This window comes from Oncorhynchus keta, unplaced genomic scaffold, assembly GCF_023373465.1.
Source record: "Oncorhynchus keta strain PuntledgeMale-10-30-2019 unplaced genomic scaffold, Oket_V2 Un_contig_18899_pilon_pilon, whole genome shotgun sequence".
NCBI classification, from domain to species: Eukaryota; Metazoa; Chordata; class Actinopteri; order Salmoniformes; family Salmonidae; genus Oncorhynchus; species Oncorhynchus keta.
In genome coordinates this window covers 1297-8541 of record NW_026281168.1, presented here as the reverse complement: position 1 = coordinate 8541, position 7245 = coordinate 1297, and the positions used below count along the sequence as shown (strand labels likewise).

At 45.5% G+C, this 7245-nt stretch overlaps 1 long non-coding RNA gene across 50 annotated transcripts; it reads right to left on the bottom strand.

Moving 5' to 3' along the window:
* Positions 1–1923: 1923 nt before the first annotated feature.
* Positions 1924–5987, bottom strand: LOC127920314 (uncharacterized). Of its 50 annotated transcripts, none has more exons than XR_008105884.1 (7): positions 5332–5987; positions 5064–5196; positions 4847–4961; positions 3419–4812; positions 3283–3350; positions 3079–3180; positions 1924–2908 (listed from the first exon to the last, which is right to left on the bottom strand). It is a non-coding gene; the product is annotated as an uncharacterized LOC127920314 (long non-coding RNA). The 50 variants fall into 50 exon arrangements; XR_008105883.1 differs by having other exon boundaries at positions 1925–2908; positions 3079–4030; positions 4167–4234; positions 4269–4812; XR_008105850.1 differs by having other exon boundaries at positions 1926–2908; positions 3079–4234; positions 4269–4302; positions 4337–4812.
* Positions 5988–7245: the final 1258 nt, after the last annotated feature.

The window sequence follows — 7245 nt, the reverse complement described above, 5'->3', positions numbered from 1 at the left end:
GTGGGATTCGAGATGGTCAGTGACCTGTTTGTTGACTTGGCTTTCGAAGACCTTAGATAGGCAGGGCAGGATGGATATAGGTCTATAGCAGTTTGGGTCCAGGGTGTCTCCCCCTTTGAAGAGGGGATGACTGCGGCAGCTTTCAATCCTTGGGGATCTCAGACGATATGAAAGAGAGGTTGAACAGGCTGGTAATAGGGGTTGCGACAATGGCGGCAGATAGTTTCAGAAATAGCGGGTCAGATTGTCAAGCCCAGCTGATTTGTACGGGTCCAGGTTTTGCAGCTCTTTCAGAACATCTGCTATCTGGATTTGGGTAAAGGAGAACCTGGAGAGGCTTGGGTGAGGAACTACGGGGCGGGCTGTTGGCCGAGGTTGGAGTAGCCAGGCGGAAGGCATGGCCAGCCGTTGAAAGTGCTTATTGAAGTTTTCGATAATCATGGATTTATCGGTGGAGACCGTGTTTCCTAGCCTCAGTGCAGTGGGCAGCTGGGAGGAGGTGCTCTTGTTCTCCATGGACTTCACAGTGTCCCAGAACTTTTGGAGTTGGAGCTACAGGATGCAAACTTCTGCCTGAAGAAGCTGGCCTTAGCTTTCCTGACTGACTGCGTGTATTGGTTCCTGACTTCCCTGAACAGTTGCATATCACGGGGGCTATTCGATGCTATTGCAGTCCGCCACAGGATGTTTTTGTGCTGGTCGAGGGCAGTCAGGTCTGGAGTGAACCAAGGGCTGTATCTGTTCTTGGTTCTGCATTTTTTGAACGGAGCATGCTTATCTAAAATGGTGAGGAAGTTACTTTTAAAGAATGACCAGGCATCCTCAACAGACGGGATGAGGTCAATGTCCTTCCAGGATACACGGGCCAGGTCGATTAGAAAGGCCTGCTCACAGAAGTGTTTTAGGGAGCGTTTGACAGTGATGAGGGGTGGTCGTTTGACTGCGGCTCCGTGGCGGATACAGGCGATGAGGCAGTGATCGCTGAGATCCTGGTTGAAGACAGCGGAGGTATATTTGGAGGGCCAGTTGGTCAGGATGACGTCTATGAGGGTGCCCTTGTTTACAGAGTTAGGGTTGTACCTGGTGGGTTCCTTGATGATTTGAGTGAGATTGAGGGCATCTAGCTTAGATTGTAGGACTGCCGGGGTGTTAAGCATATCCCAGTTTAGGTCACCTAACAGAACAAACTCTGAAGCTAGATGGGGGCGATCAATTCACAAATGGTGTCCAGGGCGCAGCTGGGGAGCTGACGGGGGTCGGTAGCAGGCGGCAACAGTGATAGACTTGTTTCTGGAGAGAGTAATTTTCAAAATTAGTAGTTCAAACTGTTTGGGTATGGACCTGGAAAGTATGACATTACTTTGCAGGCTATCTCTGCAGTAGACTGCGACTCCGCCCCCTTTGGCAGTTCTATCTTGACGGAAGATGTTATAGTTGGGTATGGAAATCTCTGAATTTTTGGTGGCCTTCCTGAGCCAGGATTCAGACACGGCAAGGACATCAGGGTTAGCAGAGTGTGCTAAAGCAGTGAGTAAAACAAACTTAGGGAGGAGGCTTCTGATGTTGACATGCATAAAACCAAGACTTTTCGATCACAGAAGTCAACAAATGAGGGTACCTGGGGGCATGCAGGGCCTGGGTTTACCTCCACATCACCCGCGGAACAGAGAAGGAGTAGTATGAGGGTGCGGCTAAAGGCTATCAAAACTGGTCACCTAGAGCGTTGGGGGCAGAGGATAAGAGGAGCAGGTTTCTGGGCATGGTAGAATATATTCAGGGCATAATGCGCAGACAGGGGTATGGTGGGGTGCGGGTACAGCGGAGGTAAGCCCAGGCACTGGGTGATGATGAGAGAGGTTGTATCTCTGGACATGCTGGTTGTAATGGGTGAGGTCACCGCATGTGTGGGGGGGGGACAAAGGAGGTAACAGGGGTATGCAGAGTGGATCTAGGGGCTCCATTGTGAACTAAAACAATGATAACTAACCTGAACAACAGTATACAAGGCATATTGACATTTGGGAGAGACATACAGCGAGGCATACAGTAATCACAGGTGTTGAATTGGGAAAGCTAGCTAAAAACAGTAGGCGAGGCTAATCAGCTAGCACAACAAACAGCAGGTAAAATGGCGTTGACTAGGCAACTGGGCCGACAGATAAACAAACAAGCAGAATGGGGTACCGTGATTAATGGACAGTCCAGCGTGCGTCAGCTATGTAGCCAAGAAATCAGTGTCCAGGGGCAGCGGTGGATGGGCAGGGAAGCTGGGCTGGCGAGTGTTATCCAGGTTTTTTTTTTTTTTTATTTATTTTTTTAAACTAACAATGACTAAATAGCTTGTAGCTAGTTAGCTGGTTAGCGTCTGGAGGTTCTTGAGTGTGTCATAAAAATAAATCAAAATTAAAAGTGATAGCGAATCCGTATCACAGTGGGTGAGGCAGGTTTCCGGAAGGTATAAACAAATAAAAATCAAAGAGAGATAGAAAGTAAATGGGTTCAGAAGTGTTTGGGATGAGGTTGAAGGCAATTCCAATTGAAGTCAGTCAAAAAATAAAAATGAATTTATTTGGAATTGACACCTACCCTGGCTGACACGATTGTCTATTCAACATAACATACAGAGCCTTGCAAAAGTGTTCATACCCCTTGGATTTCTCTATTGTGTTACATAGTGGGATTAAGATGGATTTAATTGTAATGTTTTGTCAACAGTCTACTGAAAATACTCTAATGTCAAATTGGACCTGTCCCCCATACATACAACATCTGGAAGGTCCCTCAGTCAAGTATCACATTTCAAGCACAGATTCAACTTTCTACAAAGACAAGGCCTCATATACAGTGCCTTCGTAAGTATTTATATCATTACACCTTCATCACCCCAATGAACACGACTCATGAAGACCTTCATCACCCCACTGAACACGACTCACGAAGACCTTCATCACCCCACTGAACACGACTCATGAAGACCTTCATCACCCCACTGAACACGACTCATGAAGACCTTCATCACCCCACTGAACACGACTCATGAAGAACTTCATCACCCCACTGAACACGACTCATGAAGACCTTCATCACCCCACTGAACATGACTCATGAAGACCTTCATCACCCCACTGAACACGACTCATGAAGACCTTCATCACCCCACTGAACACGACTCATGAAGACCTTCATCACCCCACTGAACACGACTCATGAAGACCTTCATCACCCCACTGAACACGACTCATGAAGACCTTCATCACCCCACTGAACACGACTCATGAAGACCTTCATCACCCCACTGAACATGACTCATGAAGACCTTCATCACCCCACTGAACACGACTCATGAAGACCTTCATCACCCCACTGAACACGACTCATGAAGACCTTCATCACCCCACTGAACACGACTCATGAAGACCTTCATCACCCCACTAAACACGACTCATGAAGACCTTCATCACCCCACTGAACACGACTCATGAAGACCTTCATCACCCCACTGAACACGACTCATGAAGACCTTCATCACCCCACTGAACACGACTCATGAAGACCTTCATCACCCCACTGAACACGACTCATGAAGACCTTCATCACCCCACTGAACACGACTCATGAAGACCTTCATCACCCCACTGAACACGACTCATGAAGACCTTCATCACCCCAATGAACACGACTCATGAAGACCTTCATCACCCCACTAAACACGACTCATGAAGACCTTCATCACCCCACTGAACACGACTCATGAAGACCTTCATCACCCCACTGAACACGACTCATGAAGACCTTCATCACCCCACTGAACACGACTCATGAAGACCTTCATCACCCCACTGAACACGACTCATGAAGACCTTCATCACCCCACTGAACACGACTCATGAAGACCTTCATCACCCCACTGAACACGACTCATGAAGACCTTCATCACCCCACTGAACACGACTCATGAAGACCTTCATCACCCCACTGAACACGACTCATGAAGACCTTCATCACCCCAATGAACACGACTCATGAAGACCTTCATCACCCCACTAAACACGACTCATGAAGACCTTCATCACCCCACTGAACACGACTCATGAAGACCTTCATCACCCCACTGAACACGACTCATGAAGACCTTCATCACCCCACTGAACACGACTCATGAAGACCTTCATCACCCCAATGAACACGACTCATGAAGACCTTCATCACCCCAATGAACACGACTCATGAAGACCTTCATCACCCCACTGAACACGACTCATGAAGACCTTCATCACCCCAATGAACACGACTCATGAAGACCTTCATCACCCCACTAAACACGACTCATGAAGACCTTCATCACCCCACTGAACACGACTCATGAAGACCTTCATCACCCCACTGAACACGACTCATGAAGACCTTCATCACCCCAATGAACACGACTCATGAAGACCTTCATCACCCCAATGAACACGACTCATGAAGACCTTCATCACCCCACTGAACACGACTCATGAAGACCTTCATCACCCCACTGAACACGACTCATGAAGACCTTCATCACCCCACTGAACACGACTCATGAAGACCTTCATCACCCCACTGAACACGACTCATGAAGACCTTCATCACCCCACTGAACACGACTCATGAAGACCTTCATCACCCCACTGAACACGACTCATGAAGACCTTCATCACCCCAATGAACACGACTCATGAAGACCTTCATCACCCCACTGAACACGACTCATGAAGACCTTCATCACCCCACTAAACACGACTCATGAAGACCTTCATCACCCCACTGAACACGACTCATGAAGACCTTCATCACCCCAATGAACACGACTCATGAAGACCTTCATCAGTGTCCTTCATCCCAACTTGAAGAGACGTTAGCTCTATAACCCATTTTATAAAACTCGTCCACAAAAACAAACTTACATGTTGGATGAGAGTCGTTGCTGTACACATCTGAAAAAACAATCAATATAAAATATCATAAAACATTTTAATGGCATCTGTTAGAAAAGGACATTGATGATTGACATACTGTTCATGTATAGTATTTATTACCTTTTGATAACACTGATTTCCATACTGTCCTCTCATCCTCCCCGATTAACTCCATCTCAATGTCCACCCCTGTGTTTCCCATTATCATCTGACAACAGCTTGGGGTGGTGTCTGCAGGTAACAGCTGAATCTTCTGTTGGGGGCCATATGGTGCAACGAGAGAGAGAGAGAGAGAGAAAAGAGAGAAAGAGAGAGAGAAATAGAATGATATTCCAGTTCTTCATATACAACATGACAGATTCATGTCCTCAGCCTGATAAAACTACACCTCTGGATTGATGGAAGTGGAGCGGGGATTCTTGAACGCAAACCAACTGTTCAGCTTTAAGGACCCGTTTGGACTTGACAGGACGAATTCTGAAAATCCTTTGGACACCTGATTTTTCTCCCGTTCCTGAACAGCCTACAAAATGAGCAATGTAGTAGTCAGTCGGAACAATGTAGTCTCGTAATTCACACACCATGCAGCTCACTGAGCAATCCATTTTTGTCAACAACAAAATATGTGTATGTGTTACAGATACAGGTATCCTGTGTCTGTGTGTATATGTATCCTGTGTCTGTGTGTATATGTATCCTGTGTCTGTGTGTATATGTATCCTGTGTCTGTGTGTATATGTATCCTGTGTCTGTGTGTATATGTATCCTGTGTCTGTGTGTATATGTATCCTGTGTCTGTGTGTATATGTATCCCGTGTCTGTGTGTATATGTATCCTGTGTCTGTGTGTATATGTATCCTGTGTCTGTGTGTATATGTATCCTGTGTCTGTGTGTATATGTATCCTGTGTCTGTGTGTATATGTATCCTGTGTCTGTGTGTATATGTATCCTGTGTCTGTGTGTATATGTATCCTGTGTCTGTGTGTATATGTATCCTGTGTCTGTGTGTATATGTATCCTGTGTCTGTGTGTATATGTATCCTGTGTCTGTGTGTATGTGTCCTGTGTCTGTGTGTATATGTATCCTGTGTCTGTGTGTATATGTATCCTGTGTCTGTGTGTATATGTATCCTGTGTCTGTGTGTATATGTATCCTGTGTCTGTGTGTATATGTATCCTGTGTCTGTGTGTATATGTATCCTGTGTCTGTGTGTATATGTATCCCGTGTCTGTGTGTATATGTATCCTGTGTCTGTGTGTATATGTATCCTGTGTCTGTGTGTATATGTATCCTGTGTCTGTGTGTATATGTATCCTGTGTCTGTGTGTATATGTATCCTGTGTCTGTGTGTATATGTGTCCTGTGTCTGTGTGTATATGTGTCCTGTGTCTGTGTGTATATGTATCCTGTGTCTGTGTGTATATGTATCCTGTGTCTGTGTGTATATGTATCCTGTGTCTGTGTGTATATGTATCCTGTGTCTGTGTGTATATGTATCCTGTGTCTGTGTGTATATGTATCCTGTGTCTGTGTGTATATGTATCCTGTGTCTGTGTGTATATGTATCCTGTGTCTGTGTGTATATGTATCCTGTGTCTGTGTGTATATGTATCCTGTGTCTGTGTGTATATGTATCCTGTGTCTGTGTGTATATGTATCCTGTGTCTGTGTGTATATGTATCCCGTGTCTGTGTGTATATGTATCCTGTGTCTGTGTGTATATGTATCCCGTGTCTGTGTGTATATGTATCCCGTGTCTGTGTGTATATGTATCCTGTGTCTGTGTGTATATGTATCCCGTGTCTGTGTGTATATGTATCCCGTGTCTGTGTGTATATGTATCCTGTGTCTGTGTGTATATGTATCCTGTGTCTGTGTGTATATGTATCCTGTGTCTGTGTGTATATGTATCCTGTGTCTGTGTGTATATGTATCCTGTGTCTGTGTGTATATGTATCCTGTGTCTGTGTGTATATGTATCCTGTGTCTGTGTGTATATGTATCCTGTGTCTGTGTGTATATGTATCCTGTGTCTGTGTGTATATGTATCCCGTGTTGTTCTCTCCTTCTCCCCTCACAGGTGAAAATCATCACTCCCCAATCAGTCAACAACCCAATCATCAATCAGAAGACACACCTCCTCCTGTTTCCTACCCAATCACAGTTCCTTTCCCTTGGTTTAAAAACCCTGTCAGTTGTTTGCTCTAGAGCTCAATCTCTCTGTAAATGCCATGTCTGTGTGTCACTCTCTCTTTGTGTATTAACCTCTCTTTTGTTTGAGCACCTCCATAGCACTTTGT